This window comes from Bos grunniens, chromosome 13 (assembly GCF_055505025.1).
Source record: "Bos grunniens cultivar Pamir isolate PY7600 chromosome 13, Bosgru_T2T1.0, whole genome shotgun sequence".
Lineage (NCBI taxonomy): Eukaryota > Metazoa > Chordata > Mammalia > Artiodactyla > Bovidae > Bos > Bos grunniens.
In genome coordinates this window covers 70,150,371-70,173,217 of record NC_141177.1, presented here as the reverse complement: position 1 = coordinate 70,173,217, position 22,847 = coordinate 70,150,371, and the positions used below count along the sequence as shown (strand labels likewise).

The 22,847-nt window shown below is 37.2% G+C and overlaps 1 long non-coding RNA gene across 8 annotated transcripts in view; it reads right to left on the bottom strand.

Annotated features, from left to right (window-relative positions):
- The window catches only part of LOC147361189 (uncharacterized), a 94,826-nt gene extending 71,988 nt beyond the window's left edge, over nt 1–22,838 (bottom strand). For 4 of the 8 annotated variants that reach the window (XR_015139883.1, XR_015139884.1, XR_015139882.1 and 1 more), the window contains exons 1-3: nt 22,700–22,838; nt 22,436–22,580; nt 9,161–9,244 (exon numbers count right to left, since the gene is read on the bottom strand). This is a non-coding gene — a long non-coding RNA (uncharacterized LOC147361189). Of the gene's footprint in view, nt 1–8,905; nt 8,968–9,160; nt 9,245–22,435; nt 22,581–22,699 lie in introns of those variants that run through there. The other 4 variants (XR_015139887.1, XR_015139888.1, XR_015139889.1 and 1 more) reach the window with 2 other exon arrangements.
- Nucleotides 22,839–22,847: the final 9 nt, after the last annotated feature.

The following is a 22,847-nucleotide window of genomic DNA, read 5'->3' as shown; positions in this document are numbered from 1 at the left end:
TCAGGCATTCTACCAGGTGCTGTGTTATGTATTTATTTATTTTTCTCTATTCCAGCAAACCAGTGACCCATACAGTTCAAAATGTAACACTTTCAAGAATATGTGCTGAACATAAGACTATTAATCTGCTGGGATAAAGATAAGAAAATTGATTCAGATTTCTCTGAATGCCCAGCGATATTTCAGAGAGCCTATGGGCTTCCCAGGTGGGGCAGTAGTAAAGAACCCACCTGCCAGTGCAGGGACTGCAGGAGATGAGGGTTTGATTCCTGGGTTGGGAAGATCCCCTGGAATAGGAAATGGCAACACACTCCAGAATTCTTGTCTGGAAAATTCCATAGAGAGAGGAGCCTGGTGGGCTACAGACCATTGGGCTGCAAAGTCAAACACAACTGAGCACATGCACGCACACACACACACACACACACACACGTGGTAATATGACACCCTGAATTGTTTTTTCAGGCAACTGGCAACCAAAATTAAAAAGGATGTCTCTATGAAGGTAGTCAGGAAATGTCTTGTCTCGTGGCACAGTGGTTGGGCACTCAAGGAACTAACATGGTTGTAAATTTTGTGGCTGAGAGAAGGATGGAAACACAAATATTCAAAGGTCAGGCCACGGCCACAGTCATGCATCAGCCTAAACCAGGTGGGGCAGTGAGGAGTGGAGAGAGCAGAACTCAGCAGTCAAAGACAAAATGAAAACTGGAAGCTAAACAGGCAAACCAGAAACACAGGAGAGATGGGAAGAACTGGAAATAGAATAAAAAGGTATAATGAATTTGCCTGGTCACTCTCTGTCCTTAACTACTTTTGTCAACTATATTTTATGTTGCTGTTTGGATTTTTGTTTGTTTTTGCCCTACTTATTTCCTACCTTCTTATTTTTCATTCTTTAGAAAATGACAATTAAAACTTACTTTATAGAATAAGTACATTTTCTTCAAATGATTAAGCATTTATTGACTGCATCTCAAGCTTTTAAGCTGCTGTGTGAGATCAGTGCTATGTGGACCCAAACTGGTAGTATGCATTGTCTCTATCCTGAATGGGATTTATAATCTAGGGTGGAACATAGAATATACACATACACAACTACATTGCCAAGCAGATAGGAAAGAGCTGAAGGTATTAAAAGTACAGTGGAAGCTCAGAAGCAGAGAGATTACTCCTAGAGGAAAAAACAAAAAAGGACTTCAAAAGGAGTGAGAACATTGTTAGCTGGGCAGTGAATTGTGGCTGGTATTGCAATGGGCAGGCTTCCCCAATGGCTCAGTGGGTAAAGAATCTGCCTGCAATGCAGGAGACATAGAAGACACGGGTTTGAGCCCTGGGTTGGGAAGATCCCCTGAAGGAGGAAATGGCAATGAACTCCAGTATTCTTGCCTGAAAAATCCCATGGACAGAGGAGTCTGGCTGGTTACAGTCCAAAGGGTTGCAAAGAGTCAGACATAACTAAGCATACATTGCAATGGGCAGAGCCCTACAGGGAAATGCATAAGCAAGAAGACCCAGTAGTGGCAAAGTTAATAGCAGATTTAAAGAGATCTTGACAAAATTGTCTGGGTAGAATTTTATAATCTTAAAATCTTCCAGTTTTTTTTTGTTTCTTTATGTGATTTCTGCACAAGAATTTATCATTTTCACTGTTTTCTGAGAAAATACTGAGACACTCAGTTAGACCCCTATATATTATGAATCTCAGCAAATATTATTTTCAAAATGTTGAGGTCTGCAAACCATGTGATATTTGATTGGCATTATGGCAACCCACTCCAGTATTCTTGCCTGGAGAATCCCAGGGACAGAGGAGCCTGGTGGGCTGCTGTCTATGGGGTCACACAGAGTTGGACACGACTGAAGCAACTTAGCAGCAGCAGCAGCAGTAGCAGCAGCAGCAGATGATTAAAATAATATATTTATTTTTTTGCCATGTGAGTTGAGACTTTATTAGACATGATTTCCTACTGCTTATAAAGGAAACTACCAGAATGACAACACAATATTTTGGCATTAGGAGTCCACCAAACTAAAATCACATAATTTAAAAATAACTATACTATGGAAATTTAGGCTATTATCTTTGTGAGTGAAATTGAGGGACAGAGCAGAGAGAAGGCATCCACAGCCCAGTCTACCATTCCATAAGTTTATTGATTATTAGGGTATCCTACATGAAGTTTCTGTAGGACTTTATTATCCTGGTCCTTTGGCCATATTTTATACTAGGTTTCTATCATTTTCTTATTGTTTTATAAGATTTCTTTGTATAATCTGTACATGAGTCCTTTATAAAGCACATGTATTGCAAGTACTGTCAATTCTTCTTAGTTGTAATAACTATGTTCTATAAAATCACTGTGAACACTAGATTAATGAACACTGAACCACTTATCCTAGGAGAAATGCAGGGTTAGTTTCCTGTAGGCTTCTGGTCATATTTTTTTCAAATGATTAGTACATCAATTTATTTTATGCATTTTCTATTTAAATATACCTGATTTGATGAATAAAGAAATCTGATATATATATATATATATATATATACATATATATATATATATATACACACATACACACACACACACATATATATGTATACACACACAATGGAATATTACTCAACCATGTAAAAGAATAAAATTTTGCCATTTGCAACAACATAAATGAGCCTGGAGAGTATTATGCTTAGTAATAAGTGCTAAAGAGAAAGACAAATACTGTATGTTTTCATTTATATGTGGAATGTAAAAATAAAGCAAATGATTTAATATTAAAAAAAACAGATACAGAGACTGAACTAGTGGTTACCAGTGGGGATAGGGGTAGACGTAAGAGAAAAATAGGGAAAGGAGATTAAGAGGCACAAAGTGTTGGGTATAAAATAAATAAGATACAAGGATGCAATGTACACACAGGGAATACAGTCAATAAATTTATGATAACTTTAAATGGAGTATAATCTGTAAAACTGTTGCATCACTATGTTGTACACCTGAAACTAGTATAACATGTCAGTCAACTGTTCTTCAACTCAAAAAATAAAAAAGACACCCATCTGATGTACACCACTGACTCATTAACATTAAACTCACAGCTGATAGTCCTGTAACTCATGCCTCTGAAGCTTCTCTAACAGACGTATTTTCTCTGCAAGGCACAAAACAGCCTTCTCACGTTTAGATGTCTCACGTTTAGATATATTGATATCTTAACAACACTTCAACACTATGCTTGGGCACCATGTGAAACAGTGAAATAACCCTCAAAAGCTCAAAGTGCAAAGAATTAGTACCATTAATGAAGTACTTTTGTAGTACTATACTGCAAAAAGTATTCTCATTTAGAGCATAAGAGCTGAAACAAGAAGGCCAGTGTCACTTTGACCTCAGCGGGAAACATCCCCACCTCAGGTGACTCAAGTTTTCTGCTATTCTGCACTTTTTTAGTGTGAAACAAATACACAAAGGTGAAATCCATGAACAATGAGGATAAAGTGTACTTTATTCATTCTGTGGCCTTCCCCAGTGGCACAAGTGATAAAGAACCCACCTGGGGCTTCACAGGTGCATTTGTGGTAAATGCAGAAGAAACAAGAGACGCAAATTTGATCCCTGGGTCAGGAATATCCCCTAGAGTAGGAATGGCAACCAGCTCCAGCATTATCGCCTGAAAAATTCCATGGGCAGAGAATACTGGCAGGCTACAGTCCACAGGGTCACAAAGAGTCAGACCCAACTGAGCAACTGAACACACACCCACACGCACATACTCATTCTATAGTTTGCTATTTTACTTATTGTTTTCTTTAGAACAGAAACTATTAATTTTAATATATTCCTTCTTATCAAGTTTTTCCCTTTCATGGTTCATGTTTTATGTCTTAAGAACTCATGGTCAACCTCAGGATGATGAAGAGATTCTCCCATATTTTCTTCTAGTACTGTAATATTTTTCTCTTTCACATTTGGATATATAATCTATCTGGAACTTATTTTTTTGTTTATGGTAGGAAGCAGGGATCATAATATTCTTCCCGGATGGGAAATATCCAACTGATCCATACACTCATGGTAAAGATTATCCTTCCCTATCACACTATGGTGACGATTTGCCACAAGTTAATTAACTGTATATTTGCCTTTCATGTGTCTAGGTACGTGTCCTCGCCCCAGTAGTACACTATAATTTAAATTCTGTAGTTTAAAAATCAGTTTTGGCAGCTATTAGCATAACACTTTCGAATTTGTCTTTCTTCTTTAAGATCTTCTTTGAAATTCTTTGCTCTTTGCATTTGCATGTGAATTTTAGAATACACTTATCAGTTTTCACATTATGAAAAAAAAGAAAGATAAATAAAAGAAATATTCTGGTGCTGATCAGGATTTCATTACATCTGTAGATAAATTAGGGAAGAATTTGAGATATTTAGTCTGCCAATCCACAAACATAGTACTGAAGGTATTTATTTAGATTTTCTTTAAATGTACTCAGCCATGTTTTCCAATTTTAGTGGAGAATTTTTGCACATGTTTTATGTTTATTTAATGTTTTTGTAGCTGCTATAAATTGAATCTTAAAAAATTATTTGGCTGCTTCTATATAAAAAATTGTTTTGTATATGGTCCTCATATCTGATAACCTCATGAATTTCACTTATAAATCCTAACATTTCATTTGTAGATTTTTATTAATAATAAAATGTAGTATTTTAATACATTTTGAATCTATTTTGCTACACTTCTAGTGTGCCATAAGATATGGTTTTCACGGTTTATACCACCAGTGCTCATTCAGGGTTACTTGCAAACTTATCATTTTCTTTGTTCTTTATATATTCTTACATCTCATACTATTTGCCTGGAACATATCACTTCTGATCTGTATTTATAATTTTTTTCATGACTTCATTTAGTGAAAAACTCAGTTTTTGCTTGCCTGGAAAAATTTCATTTCTTTCATCCTCTCATTGTTGAAAGTTTTTTAAAAATCTAGTATGGAATTCTAGATGGATTTTTTTTCCCAGCCATTGAAGACAGGAATCCACTAACTTCTGATTTTCATTGTTGCTGTTGTGAAGTCAGCCAGTAATCTGCCTTTTAAATTCTTTTCCTATTAACACATGTTCTTTTTTGTGTTGCTGCTTCTTTTCTCTTTTAAGGGCTCACCTCATTACATCAGCATCTCCCTTCCCTTTGTGATAATCTACCCTCTGAGCAACTCAAAGTCAAATGACTAGGGACTCTCATGACATCTGCAAACTCTCTTTTGCCATACTAAGTACTACAGTCATGTGAATGATGCCTCATCATAGTCATAAATTCTGCTCACCGTGAAGGGGAGAGGGTTACCCAAAGGCATAAGTCACTGAGATCATCTGAGGACTCTACCTATAACACTAAACCAACGGAAAAAGTAAGTTCCTTAAAAACAAAGTATAAAATTCCAATCTAATAGGCATTAATAAACAGAAAAAAGAGAAAAAAAAAAAGCTCTTAAAAAGAAAGCAGAAAAGGAGAAATAAAGAGCAAATACTGAACAGGTGGGGAAAGAAAACTAAGCACAAATCCAAAAATATCATTAATTATATTAAATGGCAATGGATTGAGTGCTTTAATTAAAGAAAATCAAAGATACTTTAGGCTGAAAAACAAAACAGCAATAAATAAGATCTGACTACATATGCTTTACCAGAGATGTATCTAAAATACACAAAAAGGTTGAATTAAAAGGGTAGAGAAAGACATACAAGATTAACTCTTCTGAAAAGAAGCTAGTTGTAGGCAAAGGCATTATTAGGCATAAAAGGGTTAGTTCATAATGGTAAAAAGCCTAATTTACCAGAAAACTATAACTTTAAATTTATAAGCCTCTAATACACAGACTCTAAATATGTGACAAAAACAAGGCAGGACTACAAGGATAAAAAGAGAGATTCACAGACACAATTGGAAATTTTAATACAACTCTCAGTAATTGACAGAACAAGTAGACAAAAATAAGCAGAAATACAGAAAATGTGAATATCATAATTGTCAAACCTGATCTATGACTACATGGAGTTCTGTACATAGAAAAAGCAGAATATATTAATACATGTCTTTCAAGTTCACATGAAAGATGTAAGGGAACTGATCATATGCTAGGTTACAAACCAAGTCTCAATGAATTTAAAGGAATTAAATAAGATAGAGCATTTTTCTGATCTGGATGCAATTAAGTAAAGTTCTAAAGGGTAACAAAAATTATGTTTGGAAATTGCAAGACACGTGTCTAAGTAAATCATGAGTCATAAAAAATAACACTGAAAATTAGAAAATATTTTGAAATTAACAGTGATAAAATGCCACATGTAATGGTTTTAGAAGCATAAACATTTTCATTAGAAAAAAAAAAGAAAGATGAAAAAAGATCTAAGTTTCAAACTCAAGAAGGTAGGAAAAGAATAGAAAAATGAGTCCAAAGAAAGTTTAGACAAAAATATTGAAGCAAGCGTAGAAACTGATAAAAGAAGTCAACAACAACAACAACAACAAATACTAATTATTTGTGGGAAAAAACAGAAGGGACAAGGTGGAAATAAAAGATGACACCTTCCTCTATAGATATTGGGAACATTGAAAAGATTATAAGATTACATGATACATAATTATTTGCCAATAGATTTGAAAATCAGGTGAATTGGACTGTTTCCTAGAAAAATAGAGCTCCAAATGGATGTAGCATTGAATATATCATTAGTTATGCAGATAAGAGCAGATTTAGTGGATTGGTAAGATATCTTGGAGCTTCCCTGGTAGCTCAGAAGGTAAAGAATCCATCTGCCAATGCTGGAGAGGCGGGTTGGATCTCTGGGTCAGGAAGATCCTTTGGAGAAGGAAATGGCAACCCATTCCAGTATTCTTGGCTGGGAAATCCAGCAGACAGAGGAGCCTGGCAAGCTACAGTTCATGGGGTCACAAAAGAGTCAGACACGACTTAGTGACTAAGTAACAACAAGAAGAAATCTTGATTCAAAGGCATTTAAGGGAGGTTAGAAGGAGAGGAACTGAGCTAAAAAGTGCTTTTGAATAATTTTGTGGTGTAGGAATAAAGGGTAAATGGAGAGAGAAATGAGGTCAAGAGAAGATACTTCTTTAAGATAGCAGAAATAGCATTATATTTATACACTGGAGGGAATAATCTGGTAGGAATGTAAGGGAAAAGGACAGAATTACTAGAGGGATGTGCTTGATGAGATAAAAAGAGTAAAAAATCATCAGGATTGACTTCAGATGGGAGCATGGATAGCTCACTGACAGCAGCACAAAGAGTAAACTGAGGCAGACATCAGTAGTGAATAGATATGTTGTCTGGAATCTATGTAAATTCTCTTCTGATTCTATATTAACAGGTAAAAGTGAAAGTCACTCAGTTGTGTCCTACTCTTTGGGACTCCATGCACTGTAGGCTCTCAGGCTACTCTGTCCATAGAATTCTCTAGGCCAGAATACTGGAATTGGTAGTCTTCTCTTGTCCAGGGGTCTTCCCAAACTAGGGACTGAACCCAGGTCTCCGGCATTGCAGGTGGATTCTTTACCATCTGAGCCACCAGGGAGGCCCATTTAACAGGTAGGAAAACTAAACACTGTGTAGATGTAAGCTCACTCAAAATTAGTCTATAATTAAAATGTAATTTAAGGTAAAATCCTTATTGAGTTTTAGTGGAATTTGACCATCTGATTTTAAATTTACTTGACAAAACAAATACCAACCAATTTTGAACAGAGAGGTATGTGAGTGTGTGTGTTTTACTACCATGTAACAACATTTATTTTAATGCCATAGCAATTAAGACAGTTGGGTATGCACGTAGGCATGGACAGACAAATGACCCCTGATGGGAAAATGGACCTGAGCTTACACAGGAACTTAATAAGCTCCAGGTACTACTGTACATTTGGAGAAGGCGATGGCACCCCACTCCAGTACTCTTGCCTGGAAAATCCCACGGACAGAGGAGCCCGGTGGGCTGCAGTCCATAGGGTTGCGAAGAGTTGGACACGACTGAGCGACTTCACTTTCACTTTTCACTTTCATGCATTGGAGAAGGAAATGGCAACCCACTCCAGTGTTCTTGCCTGGAGAATCCCAGGGACGGGGCAGCCTGGTGGGCTGCCGTCTATGGGGTCGCACAGAGTAGGACACGACTGAAGTGACTTAGCAGCAGCAGCAGCAGCAGCTACTGTACATTACCAGGAAAATGGAGTCATTTCATAAAAGATTTGGGATAGTCACCTACATAAAGTTACTCTAAAATACTTTAAAATAGATTATCATACCACAGCATTCACAAGCATAAATGCCACATGGATAAAAAGCCTAAATGTAAAATATTAAAATTCAAGACCTACAGGAGAAATAGACATTAACTATTTTCTAAAATCTTCATATGAATACCTTTTCTCCAGAAAAATCTCTCACTCTCTGAACTTTCATTGCTCAGTCTCGAAATTGATTTGAATAAAATAGTATCCCTTACGATGGTCTTTCTGATGAAAAACAGTGATCAATGATTAATTGGTAAGAAAAAAACCAACAGCTAGGATTTATGGTGGCATTCTCTAGTGACTGACTTACTTCTGCTATCCATGTTTCACTCAGGCTTTTTTTCTGAAAAAAGAGCATTTCTATTTTATCTATTCTGTATATGGTACATAATCATGTGTACCTGAATCTTATATATAATTTAGTTTCCATTAGAAATATATTTTATAAATACATGATGGAGGCTTATATCAGCTGAATGAGCATTCATGTGGGTCAGAAGAAAAGGGTACTCTTTTGTACTAAAATTCATCCACAGAACTTTCCTTTTCCCCTATTTAGCCTTTCTTTCTTCCTATCTTTGGTCCATTCCTCACCTGGGTCCAGGCCCCACAGAGCTGATCCAAGCCTGGTGTGTCTTTGAAATCAATGGGAGCTCTGCAGGGGAGAAGGAGAAGCTGAGAAATGGGATCTTTGTAATTCTTGCCTCTGCACCTTGCGGCATTTGTCAAAATTTTTCGAATAGAGATCCAAACACTTGGCTTTGAATTCTGTGAGTTCCTTAGATCTCTGCCACAGACATTCTTCTTCACCTACTTCTAGCCAGATAATGATCTCCTGAGACACCCACCTGCTCCAGGGCCGCCCATGCCTCAGTGGGACTTGATGCAAGGTGCTGCATGCTTGATCTTTATTTCTGAAACTGAAGTTCCAGCTAAGAGAGATGAAGGGCATGGAATTAGCATGAGAAGCACACATCATCTTCCACACATACTGCTTTTCCTTCTACACAATTCTAATCTAAAGTTGGCTCATTTAAGGAGAAAGGGGGCAAATTTCAACGAAAACAGTGAGACTGGCTCTCTATCACCACTCATCTTTTACTCATGGTCCACGAGGCTGATCAGCTGATGTACCTTCTCTGTCCTTCTCCTTGTGTTGCTCTAAATATCCTTGCTGGATGAAGGATTTTCTCTGTTTGTAAAATCAGTAATAGGCTGCTTACAAGCATGGTCAGAAAAAGGCCTGTCTCTCATGTAAAACCAGGAGTTGAGTCAATTAAAACTAGAATACATTATAATGCCAAGGATGGCAAATTTGAATACTGAAAAAGAACAATCCAGAAGGGGTCATGCCACCAAACTGGGAACAAAGATTAAGGGGTGAGGCAATTCAGTTTATCATGAATAATAGTGGCAAATAACATTTGAGTTATTGACTCCTGAGAAATCTGAATGCAAGTCAAGAAGCATGAGTTAGAAACAGACTTAGAACAATAGAATGGTTCCAAATTGGGAAAGGAGTACATCAAGGCTGTACGTTGTCATCTTGCTTATTTAACTTATATGCAGAGTACATCATATGAAATGCTGAACTGGATGAAGTGCAAGCTAGAATCAAGATTGCTGGGAGAAATATCAATAACCTCAGATATGCAGGTGATGGCACCCTTATGGCAGAAAGCAAAGAGGAACTAAGGAGCCTCTTGATGAGAGTGAAAGAGGAGAGTGAAGCAGGCTTAAAACTCAACATTCAAATAATAAAGATCATGGTGTCCAGTCCTATCACTTGATGGCAAACAGATGGGGAAACAATGGAAACAGTGACAGACTTTATTTTCTTGGGCTCCAAAATCACTGCAGATGGTGATTGCAGCCATGAAATTAAAAGACGCTCCTTGGAAGAAAAGTTATGACCAATGTAGACAGCATATTAAAAAGCAGAGAAAGAAATTACTTTGCTGACAAAGGTTCATCTAGTCAAAGCTATGGTTTTTCCAGTAGTCATGTATGGATGTGAGAGTTGGACCATAAAGAAAGCTGAGCACCGAAGAATTGATGCTTTTGAACTGTGGTGTTGGAGAAGACTCTTGAGAGTCCCTTGGACAGCAAGGAGATCAAATCAGTCAATCCTAAAGGAAATCAGTCCTGAATATTCACTGGAAAGACTGATGCTAAAGCTGAACCTGATATGAAGAACTGACTCATTGGAAAAAGACCCTGATGCTGGGAAAGATTGAAGACAGGAGGAGAAGGGGATGACAGAGGAGGAGAAGGGGATGACAGAGGATGAGATGGTTGGCATCACCAGAGGATAGCATCACCAACTCGATGAACATGAGTTTGAGCAAGCTCTGGGAGTTGGTGATGGACAGGGAAGCCTGGCGTGCTTCAGTCCATGGGGTCACAAAGAATTAGACATGACTGAGTGACTGAACTGAACTGAACATCTGAATGTTTAGGGACAAGGATATAAGCAGTTAAAGGCTGGAAGTATTGGGATTTAAGCACACACCCTTGAAATACCCTAGAGAGAGCAGTGCTTATTGGTTTTAATACTCAGATTAATAACTGAGCCCTTTTCATTCTCAATGAGAAAAACAGAATAACCTTTGTTTATATGGCTTATGTTCTCTCTTGTAAAATTCACTCTACATGGAAAGGGAACTGTGTGTGCGTGTGTGCTCGGTAGTGTCCAACTCTTTCCGACCCCATGGACTGTAGCCCACCAGGCTTCTCTGTCCATGGGATTTCCCTGGCAAGAATACTGGAGTGAGTTGCCATTTTCTTCTCCAGGGCACATTCCCAACCCAGAGATTGAACATGCATTTCCTACAAGTCTCTTAAGTTAATATAAATTATTGTCACTTTAATGCTACCAATTATTTTATCTTTGCTGTAAGAGTTAATGGCCAAGAAATCTGCTGAATTTTGCGTATTTAAATGCTGTATGACAGTCTAGAACATTGAGCTGTCAAACCGTAAGACCTCATCAGATAGTGAAGTCCCCTTCACTGTGGTCAGCTGGAAGTTGAATGGCCATTTGCCAATTAATTTTTGCATTGGGTGGAAAGTTGAGACAGATACTATCAGTTATTTCTATGGGCCAGTTGTAGGAAATTTTATTACAGTGTTACAACTATCAAAGTGGAATTGCAAAGTAATTCTACTAGTTGACCTAGCTGCTAATTAAGCAGCCTGTATTGATCTGAAATTACATGTAGGATGAACTAGAGGCAAACACACTCTAAACACAAAATACAGTTGTAGTTAATATCCCATCAATAGATACAGTATTTCATTCAGAATATACAATAACTTTGCACTTGAACTTGTAAAGCTCCTACTGTCTGAAATAAAGCAATGCACAGGCAATGCTAAGTTGATTCAGAAACCCATGATTTTCACTCAGATGATACAAAACTTGACTCCGTTTTTGCTCATTTCAAACCCATACTCTATCATGGCACCATAGTCATCTTTCTAAAGAGCAAGCGTAAAACAGTAATTCCCTCTTGAAACATGACCAATGGTTATAACTTCACAACAGAATGTGCAAGATTCTTCATGATAGCTTAGCCACTGGGCTTGAACCACTACTGCTCCCCTCTACACACACAAGAGGTCGTTCCAACATCATCTCTTCCCAGGAAATGTTCCGTGACTCCTTCAGGCTGTGAGCTCTGTCTTTTGCTTTTTTGTTTTCCTCATTAGACTGTAGGTTCATCCCAGGCAGGAACTACGTCATTTATCTCTGTAACTCTCATGCTGAGCTCACTGCCAGGAACTTAAACTTCAATATATGTTTAATGAATGAATTAAATAATATGGATGAAAAGTGATATTTAATTGAAGTTTCAAGAGAACTGACATGATCTATCATTTTAGTTTCATAATTAAAAATGACTGAATATACCCCATAATCAGTAATAATTATAATTAAAAAATTCAGCACTATGCAATTGAAGATATAAAGTACGTTTGCTAACATTTAAGGTGGGCAATGTATTTTGGGAATTTAAAAATGCTATGCTTAATTGCCCTTGTTTTTAAGAATGCATGATAATTTATTTAGACTTGACAATTTAAGTGCCACTGAATTTTAAAATAAAATTGTGTCTGAAAGAAAATCAATAATATCAGACTTCTAAAGAGGTGACATGTGTCATATGATACAATGAAAATTCTGTTTAATTAATGTGTTTACAAATCTCTGGTCATTAAGCAGAAAACAAGTTGAAGGTTTTCTTTTCCTACATCATTTCTATATATAAACTTATAAGCGTTCTCACTATAAGATACTGAAAATTCTTTGCATCTACATTTTTACCCAAACTGTTGTTTAGGAGGAGGAAATAAACATATTTTTCTTCTTCATGCCCCTCTTTCCTTCCGCCCTCCATCTTTTCTTTTGAATAAAAGTACTAGCTATGGGAAGAGAATCTGTTGTTTCACAGGCTAGTGATACTTCTGTTTTCACTTGACTAATCATCTGTGTGAGCTTGTGGTCTTAGGGTGTTATAAGTCAGGAAGATATGAGTGGGAGGACATAAACGAGGGAGGCAGAGACATGGGGATCCACAAGACTGAGGATAAAATTCTCCAAGCACATAAGAATGTGACTAGCAGGTCTGAGGAGAAACAGAATTACGAGAAGCCAGCTCTGGAGTAAGGCTAAATCTTCAAGAAACTGGTAGGGAGAAGTCTCGTCTCTTATGGCCTCCTCCTGGTCCACATGACTTCTCTAACTGGGAGCTGCACCTTCTAATACATGCTCCACTTGGCACCACTTTGGCTTCGAGATTTTCTATCCAAAGCCCACTGCTACATACCCTTATTCTTCTTGCCTCTACCAATGGTCTTGGATTTTGACCTTATAGCCCTACCAGTTATTTCAGTTTTCTACTAAATAGCTTTGACATTTGGGCCCAAGGTTAGACTCATTGCAATCCTGCTTATTCAACAAACATTTAAGAACATCTATTAAATGTCTAGATCTGCTTGGATACAAAGGGAAATCGTATGTATTTCTGCCCTCAAAAAGCTCACAACCTAGGGTCAAATATGAAAAGCCTGCTTTATAAGAATGAATTCAAATAATGGGCTCATTATAAAAGAAGACGTACCAAGAGCACATTTTGGATAATATTAAATCTCATCAAGACTCTCTCATACCTCACTCAAATACAAGCGAGAAAATTAAATCCACACAGGCACAAATATATTTTTACTCCTAGGGCATATAGTTTTTAAGTCCACAATATGCTCCTCTTTGTGTAAAGAGCCAAACAGAGGTAGAGAGGTGTTATTGTTTGTAAAAAGAATGTGCATTAAACATCTGCTTTTTGTAAACAAATAAGAAAAGACTCAATAAACAATAGTCTCCCCTGTGTGTGCATTAGAAATAAACTCTTATTTTGATGATGTTTGACTACCCTGTAGCAATTTCGATACCCAACCAAGCTTGGTAAAATAGAAATTTTACCTGAAATGGATTTCAAGCTAATATGCCTATTATGCCATGTCTAATATAGCTTGTTCTTCTGTTATATGAAATACAATAAGACAGGATTATTTTCACAGAAGTCGGAAGTATGCTTATATTCTGTAATAGTCTTTGTGATTACAGAAACGTACATACACATCTTAAGAATTACTAATTTATTTTTATAAAAAATTGATGCTATCTCAATGACATGTGGCTTTTCAGGTGACTGGGTAAAGAATCTGCCTGCCAATACAGGAGACACAAGAGACGAGTGTTCGATCCCTGGGTCAGGAAGCTCCCCTGGAGTAGGAAATGCCAACCCATTCCAGTATTTTTGCCTGGAAAATTCCCTGGACATATGAGGCTGGCAGACTATAATCTGCGAGGTCACAAAAGAGTTGGACAAGACAACATGCACTCATTTGCACTCAGTGACACAAGATGCGTGTAGTTGAAATTGTATCATGGAAAACAAGAATTTGGGCTGAAATATAAGTGATCAGCTACTTAATTTAGTGTAGAATTACTCTAGACTTATGTTCTCTGACATCAGAGATATTGTTATCATTTATGATAACAGAGACAGTTATATATAACAGTAAGGGCAATAAAATGACATATGATGCTAATTTTTTATTTTATAATATTTTAATATGATGAATGGCGCCATGCCTGGGGTTGCCATTCACATTCAGTTCAGTTCAGTTCAGTCATTCAGTCGTGTCTGACTCTTTGCAACCCCATGAATCACAGCATGCCAGACCTCCCTGTCCATCACCAACTCCCGGAGTTTATCGAAACTCATGTCCATTGAGTCGGTGATGCCATCCAACCATCTCATCCTCTGTCATCCCCTTCTCCTCCTGCCCTCAATCTTTCCCAGTATCAGGGTCTTTTCAAATGAATCAGCTCTTCGCATCAGGTGGCCAAAATATTGGAGTTTCAGCTTCAACATCACTCCTTCCAATGAACACCCAGGACTGATTTCCTTTAGGATGGACTGGTTGGGTCTCCTTGCAGTCCAAGGGACTCTCAAGAGTCTTCTCCAACACCACGGTTCAAAAGCATCAATTCTTCTGCGCTCAGCTTTTTTATAGTCCAACTCTCACATCCATACATGACTACCGGAAAAACCACAGCCTTGACTAGATGGACCTTACTAACACTTAAATGTATCACTGAAGCTGGACAATACAGTTCCTTTGCAGTGTCCAGAGCTGGTCTGAATGTGGACATCACGGACACTGGCAAATGTTATAATCTGGACATTTTTGAGGAAAGTCTGATGGTTAAGTGTTTACCAGGAACCACTCCCCAACCCTCAGAATTTCAAGAGACTAGGGGTTAAGTTAGACAGCCCAGGACGTGTTGGGGGAGAGATTACAGGAGGAATAAAAATCTCAAGGTGCCAGGGAACCCCTGGATAGAGTCTAAGTTACATGTGAATTTCATGACCTCACTCTGCACTTTCGTCCACAGCACCTGAATACTGGATACACAATTAGAAGTCTGTGCTCTTAGTGTCACATAAATACAAGTCCAGATTCTACTGAAATGTCACATTTCTAAATTTGACTTCTATTTTGGAAATGAAATAACACATTATTTTCATCCCTTCCTGAGTCAATTCAGTGATGCTCAGACACACTATATTTTTGACAAAGGAAATGATAAATCTCTGTAACTACATTATTTTTATGGTATTTTAAAAACTTTCTCATAGATTTATTTTTTTTATCATTTTCTAACCTTATATTACACGCCTAAAATCATGCTTACTGGTATAATCTTTGTTGACTGTTAGCCAACTCAGATAATATAAGAGCTCTTTTTTTAAAAGTGTTAGTCACTCAGTCATGTCCTACTCTTTGTGATCCCATGGATTGTAGCCCACCAGGCTCCTCTGTCCATGGAATTCTCCAGACAAGAATACTGGATTGGGTTACCATTCCCTTCTCCAGGGGATCTTCCCCACCCAGGGATCAAGTCCAGGTCTCCCACAGTGCAAGAGATGTTAAGTTATTGCAGCTGTTGGGTTCACTCCTACAACATTTCTCATCTACCTCCCCAGTATACACAGCTAAAGTCATTGGGAACTTATAAGTTGCAGCCTGCACTGTTATCTGAACTTTTGGGAGAGCAACTTCAGCTTCCTGATACATACATAATTATATACTAAGCAATTGAATCAATGATGTTATGTAGGGGTGAGGGTGTGGACTATGAAGGTAGATGGCTCGGATTCCAATCCTTGCCCTGCCACTGATAAGACAACCTTGTATGTCTCTCTCAACCTTCCTGAGGCTTAGCTTCCTCATCTGTAGAATGTGAATAATGATGGCATCTACTTCATGGGTATATTGGCTTTCTTATGATTTCATAAGAAATCACCACAGACTTGGTGGCATCAAACAACAGAAATTTATGCTAACAGTTCTGAAGGCCAGAAGCTAAATTTCAGGTGTCAGAACTTCCTCCAGGCACTCTAAGGGAGCTTCTGTTCCTTAATACCTTCAATTTATGGGGGTTACTGGCATCCTTGATGGCTGTCTGTATCACTCCACTCCAATCTCTGCCTCCACTGTTACAGCACCTCCTCTGTATGTCTATTGAAAGGACAAAAGTCATTGGATATAGGGTCCACTGGATCATCCAGGAAGACCTCATAGTAAGATGCTTAATTACATCTGCAAAGACCTTTCTTTTGCCCAAATAGGGTAACATTCACAGGTTCTGGGGATTAGGACATGATGTATCTTTTCAGAGGCATCTACTCAATCCGCTAGAATGGGCCTGTGGGGATTCAGTGAGTGAATACAGGTAAAATGCCTACAACAGTTCCTTGCACAGAATAAAAGATCATTCAACATTTCTCCTTCTATTTCTGTTTTCTCTCCTCTGACTCTGTCCTCTTCCTTCTCTTTTTCTACCTTTTCCTTCTTTACATTGTTTTTAAATCCACTAATATCTATATTTATTTCTACATCTCATGATTCAGTTTCCATATATGTTCTTCCCTGCTTTCCAGCCAAAGTGAACCTCAACTATGATATTGGGGTTTCTGGAGCAGATTTCTTCAACTTGAGTTCAAATGAGGAACTGTCTTTGTCCTTGTTACAGAGCACTTGCTTGATAGCTGCCTAAAAACTCCTGTCTCCTATGCCTTGGCTCTCCTGTTCTCTCCACTTTCCAGGCCCTGGAAAACTAACTCAGCCTCAAACACATGAGTCATGCTTCTGAATGCTTCCAGCAAAGATCATGATTCTGAAGAGCTGCACACTTTGTATTAGGCACACTTAATCTTCTGGTTTTCTTTGCTAGAACCCAGCTTCCAGATGTTTCTGCTTGCTGACTTAAAGACTCCAATAATGACCATGTCCTGAGGCAACTGTCTACCATGCATTATGCATTTTGCCCTCCTGGCTTCTCTGCTGTCAGTTCCAAAAGGGGAAAACAGCCAATTTAGTTCCTAACTCACCCTACTAGGTGAGTCTAGGAAACTCCACATTCTCTGCCCACCTCATACCCAGGGGCATAATATGGAGGAGCTCTGGACACACCTGAGATACCATGGACTATGAGCAGCTGGGCTAATTTGCAAAAATAAAGTTGAGCATTTTAAATAGAGTAGTTAAAATTTTTCTCAATATTTTGGAAGGGGGTTATGTTGATAATGAGAAGCAAGAAGAAAATGGCTTAGAACTGAGAATATTTGTATGTCCAGTTATTTGAAGAGTAATTCATGAGTTAAAATTCAGAACATGATTAGAAGCCAGTTAAATTTGATAGTTCCCAAATTAAAAAAATTTTAAAAATACCATTCACCCCAAATTTAAGATCATATCTCTTTTTTTCCCCCAAAGAAATGGGAAATTTACACATTGCTGTACTTCACAATTGCACTAGCATTGTATAACCTGTTTGCTAATCTGAAAAAAACCCCACCGTATTTTTGTTCCATGCTTTCCCTAATTCTTGATTTTGCACACTGAGAATTTACCGTGGATAAGTTCTGAATTTTCAGGGGTTATCTAGAAACTTTACCTGACATTCATTTTGCTTTTAAAAAAAAGAACTCTCAAGGGATCACTCCTCACTGTACAGAAATGACTTAACTTAAAAATAAAAAGTACATTATCTGAGGACTATGATGCATTAAAAGGGATTCTAGTAACAAGAAAAAAATCTGGTACGATTAACTCATGATAATACCATATTGCACAATATTTTCAAGTTTAATCATATTACACTACATTGAACTTTTGAGTTTATTGATTTTCTGTACATTCTTGTTGGTGATGTAATGGCAGTTCAGAAAAGCTCTAAATTGAAAAACTAAAGCTAGGAAAGTTACTTTTAAATGTCTATTAATCAAATGTCTTTTCACTGGGAGGTAGTTTCCTCCATTCTGTATTAATTTTCTGGTCTTTTAGGAAGTTAATACAACTTGTTTAATGAACAGAGAAGTGTGATTCACTTTCTGCATCTGGAAGACAGCTTCAAAAGAAGTCTTTCCAACTTCTCCTGTCATGATATCAGCAGGAATTTTGTTTTCCTTGTAAACTAAACAGTAATAAAATCCTCAAAGTCCTGCCAGGACTTCAGAAATTACCATAAGATGTCTATTTTCTCTTCCTGAAGCCATATTCTAGTTGTGATAACTTTGTATATCATGTTCATATCATCAACATCTCCTAGAAATCAAGATTTGAAATACAGACTTTCTTCCTCCTTGGTATAACATTTAAGATATGGTTCAGTTCTGAGTGATGCAAAACCTGAAGATAAACAGTAGCTGAATGCAAATAAAGTTTGTTTTTTTCTCATGTTCTAGAAGTCTGGAATCAGGAAATGCAGGCTAGAATGGCCTCCATGGTATTGGGAACCAAGTTTCTTTCTATCTGTTGTATCTCCCCCCATCTTCTATATGGTTTTTGTTTCATGGTCTTGGTTAACTACTCATGATCAAGACATCATATCTGCATTATTAGAAGAAGGAAGGAGTAAAGAAAAGACATGGCCCAGTTACTAGTTTCTAGTTTTGCAAGTAAGGAGCTTGAAAGTCACCACTGTGTCCCACTAACAAGTAAAAAGCTGAACTGACTGAAAAATCAACATCCCTTCTTGAATCCATTAGATGGGGAAGAGCACAGGCAAACCATGGCTCCCAGTATTAGAGAGACAGACAAGTGACTGTGGCTTACCAAGTAGTGCTTGATAAGCAAAAACTACTGTGGGGACCAGGCTGGTGTAGGAAAACCTTAATGGCAACCTCAACTGAAAAATTACTAGAGGTTTAGTGTGGACAAGTCTAGGAGTTAAAAAATAATCCAGGAGGACCTCGTCATAGAGGCACCCCTGAAATCCTGAGATTTACCTCTAGGAGCTTAACCAGGTTCTCACAATAAATATTGGACAAAATTTCCCTCATTCTTCTATGGGAGTGGGTAGAAAAGAACAACTTTGGATTACAGAATGTGTCCTTCTCAACAAGGCCTGCTGTCAGGGAAAATTAGTTAACCAGAGCCAACCTGCTGGGCAATTATCAGGGCCTAATGAGCCTGGGGGGAAGGGAAGCACCTAAACCCAGGCCCCTCCAGCCTTTCATGTGGGAGAAAGGAGATGCCCAACTCTAGCCCACTCTACCCACTCCAGTACTCTTGCCTGGAGAATCCCAGGGACGGCGGAGCCTGGTGGGCTGCCGTCTATGGGATCACACAGAGTCGGACATGACTGAAGTGACTTAGCAGCAGCAGCAGCCCACTCTAGTCATCCTGTTCTACCTAAGAGGGGAGAGAAAACTCTGAGAAGCCCTAATAAAGTCCATAGTCCAGAGGTATTGGATCACTAACAGACTGAGACCTAACAATAAGACACAGAACACTTCCCCTCCATTCACACTTCACCACCACATTACTGAAGCCCTATTTACAACAGTTCCTTTTACCCAGTGCATCATATCCAACTATCAATAAAAAGTTACAAGACATACAAAAAGCAAAAAAGACAAACTGAAGCAATAGAGCAAGCATCAGAAATATAAAACGTATGTTATATTTATATAGTAAAATGAGGGACAAAATGATACAAAAGACAATTGGGAAGAATTTTCATTATTTTGTTATTATAAAGTACTCACATTACTCATGACATGCTGTACAGTTATTTGAAAGTAGACCTGAATTGGCTGAAAATGTATTATACAGACTTTTATGTAACCACTGAAAAAAGTAAAATAAAAAAAAAAAAAAGAAACTTATATACTAAGAAAGGAGAGAAAATAAAATCATATGAAATGCTCAATTAAAAACAAAAAAGACAGAAAAAAGTGGAAGACAAATTAGAAACAAAACACAAGAGCCATCAAGAGAAAGCAGTCACAAATATTATACACATTAACTCAATAATTCCAAAATATAGTTACTTTAAAGTCAATGGTCCAAATTTATGAATTAAAAGATATGTCAGTGTCAATCAATAAACAAGATATAAATATATGCTGCTTTAAAAAAACACAAATAGAGTAAAAATAAGTGAAGAAAAATATTCCACAATAATATTAATTTTAAAAAGCAGGTGTAGCTATTTTAACTAAAGAGTAGACTTCAAGATAAGAAAAGTTATCAAGGATTAAAAGGGCCATTATATCATGATTAAGGGGTCAAAACTCAAGGAAGACGTAACAATCCTTAATGTCTATGTGCCCAAAAATAACATGTGTGCAGGAGGCAAAAACCGATAGACTAGCAAAGAGAAATAGATAAATCTGCTGTCACTGTGGAGATTTCACTACACTTCTTTCAGAAATGGACAGATCCAGCAGGCACAGAATCAGCAAGAATGCAGCTGAACCCAATACCAACACCAATCAACTGGATATAACACATCAATAGACTACATCATCCCAAACAACAGAACATGCACGCATACTTTGTTTTATTATGGTTCACATTACTGCATTTCACATTTATTATAAATTAAACGCTTTTGGCAATCCTGTGTTGAACAGGATTTTTCTCATTTCATGTCTCTATATCATATTTTGGTAATTCTCACAAGATTTCAAACTTTTTCACTATTATTACATCTGTTATGGTGATCTGTGATCAGTCCTCTTTAATGTCACTATGATAAAGATGATTACTTTCTGAAAGCTCAGATGATGGTTAGCATTTTTTAGTAATAAGTATTTTTAATTAAGGTATGTACATTGTTTTTTTAAGATCTAATGTTATGGCATTCTTAATAGACTACAGTGTAGTATAAATATAACTTAAATGTATTGGGAATAAAAAAATTATGCAACTTGCTTTACTGCTTCTGCAATTTTTGCTTTGTTGTGATGGTCTAGAACCAAATGTGCAATATCTCTGAGGTATGACTGCACATTCTTCTCAAGTTCACATGGAACATTCACCAAGATAGACCACATTCTGAGCCATAAAATGCACCTTAAAAAATGCAAAATATTAGAGATCATACAATGTTCTCAGAGCACTCTGAACTCAAGCTAGAAATCAAGAGTAGAAAGATAACTGAAAACCACCCACATTCATGGAGATTAAATATCACACTTCTAAATAACATATAATTTAAAAAATTTTCTATAGAAATTCAAAAATACTTTGAATTAATTGAAAGCAAAAACACTTGTCAAAATTTGTAAGATGCAGTAAAAAGCAGTGCTAAGAGGGAAATTTATAGTCTTGGATGTGTATATTAGAATATATTACCTAAAAATAATCTAAGTTTCTGCCTCAGGAAACTAGAAAAAGAGAAATTTTTTTTTGCTAGAAAATTCAAAGCAAGAAGCAAAGAAATAATGGAGTAGGAATCAAGGAAATTGATAGAAAAAAATCAATGGAAGCAAACATTGCTTATTAAAAAGATCAATAAAATTGATAAGCCTCTAGCCATGCTGCTTAAGAGAAAAAGGGAAAGGACATTAATTAATGCTACCAAAAATAAAACAGGGTATATCAGTATAGATACTGCTGACACTTTTTAAAACGGTAATAAAAGAATACTATGAACAATTCAGTGCCCACAAATTTGGTGACCTAGATGAAATGCATCGATTCTTTGAAAGACAAAATCTATCAAAACTCACCCAAGAAGAAAACAATCTGAATAGACAATAGCAATGATAGAAAATAAATCAATAAGTATAATAACCTTCCAAAACATAGATCATCAGTCCTAGATGGGTTCACAAGTAAATTTTACCAGTCATTTAAGAAAGAAATTATACTAATTTTCAGAAAAGAGAAGAAGGAATACTCCCTAACTCATTCCATGAGATCAGCATCACTGTAATACCAGAACAAGGCAAAGACATTGCAATAAAAGAAAACTACAGACCAGTATCTCTCAAGAACACAGATGCAAAAATCCTTTAAAAACATTAGCAAATGGAATGTAACACCATGTATAAGGAGCATCATATATTTTTTATGACCAAATGAGTCTTATTCCAGGTATGCAAGGCTGGTTAAACAACAATGTAACCCATCACATCAACGGGATAAAGAATACAAAATCACATGATCATATCAAGAGATTCAGAAAAAGCAATTGACAAAATCCAACACCTATTCATGGTAAAAACTCTCAGTAAGCTGAAATGGAGGGGACTTACTCAACTTGCTTTATGCTTAGTTGCTCAGTCATGTCCAACTCTCTGAGACTCAATGGACTGCAGCCTGCCAGGCTCCTCTGTCTATGCGAATTCTCCAGGCAAGAAAACTGGAGTGGGTTGACATGCCCTCCTCACTAAAGAACATCTTGAAAAAAAACAACAGGTAATATTATGCAACAGGGAAGAATATTTTGTATTCTCTTACGAGTTATGGCCCTCTCTGGGAACCCTGCCTCCCAGGTAATGAGCATTAAGTTAAAATACCTTTGCTTAGCTCGCAGGAAACATCCTGACCTGGCCCATCTGTGAATGACTACAAGGGGGAAGCAATTAACACCTCTCCTTCAGGGGCTGACGGGAAACAGGAAAACTTTGACTTTAGCCCCACCCCTTTTAGTATAAAAAAGCCTGA